Here is a 591-nt window from a genome sequence, read left to right on the forward strand (position 1 = left end):
GGCGGTGAGAGGGCGCTGCGCTTGTCGGGGCTGAGGAACCGACTTGCTGCAGGCTGCCTGGAGGCGGTGACCACGACAGAGACAGCTAACGTGCGCCGGACTGTGGCTCCGGGATAGCCGGGACAGGCCCAGCGCTGGAGGGAGGGAAGCTAGCGCCCAGAAGGCAGAGGGCGGAGTGCCGGAGGGCCGACCGGCAGCCGGGTGGGTGGGGCAGGGCGGTCCGGGCTTGTTGCGAAACCAGTGAAGTCACAAAGCGGGAGCCTGGTCCTGCGGAGCCCCAGCGCGAGGCCGCCTCCCCGCCCACGCCACGCCGGACCGATCCGCTTTCTTTCGCTTTTGCTTGGGGTGGCGTCGGGTGGGTGCGCGGGAGACGCCAGACTCCAGGGGTTGGCTAGCTCCTGAGCAAGCCCCCGCGGGATTGACTGGATTACCAGCTCCTTCCCTTGGGGTCCTCCCCACTGAGCCTCTCCCCAGTACCCACTGGGCTTCCTTCCAACGTCTGGCCACCGGGGATGCCCACCCCATCCGGTCGCCCTGTGGATGCAGGGCTTCAGTGATGTTTGGGCATGAATGTAACACACGCCTAGGTGA

Source organism: Psammomys obesus, unplaced genomic scaffold, assembly GCF_907164565.1.
Source record: "Psammomys obesus unplaced genomic scaffold, mPsaObe1.curated_primary_1811, whole genome shotgun sequence".
NCBI classification, from domain to species: Eukaryota; Metazoa; Chordata; class Mammalia; order Rodentia; family Muridae; genus Psammomys; species Psammomys obesus.